Source organism: Colobus angolensis, unplaced genomic scaffold (genome assembly GCF_000951035.1).
Source record: "Colobus angolensis palliatus isolate OR3802 unplaced genomic scaffold, Cang.pa_1.0 Scaffold520, whole genome shotgun sequence".
NCBI lineage: Eukaryota > Metazoa > Chordata > Mammalia > Primates > Cercopithecidae > Colobus > Colobus angolensis.
In genome coordinates, this window is record NW_012118711.1 from 65361 (window position 1) to 65624 (window position 264).

Consider the following 264-nt stretch of genomic DNA (forward strand, 5'->3'; position numbering starts at 1 on the left):
ACTCCAAGTCCCCACTAGGTTAGCTACATAAAGAGTACTGATTGGTGTATTTACAAACCCTGGGCTAGACCCAGAGTGCTGATTGGTGCATTTACTATCCCTTAGCTAGACATAAAAGTTCTCCAAGTCCCCACCAGACTCAGGAGCCCAGCTGGCTTCATCTAGTGGAGCCCACACCAGGGCTGCAGGCGGAGCTGCCTGCCAGTCCCAGCTGTGCCTGCACTCCGCAGCCCTTGGGCAGTCATGGGACTGGGAGTCATGGAG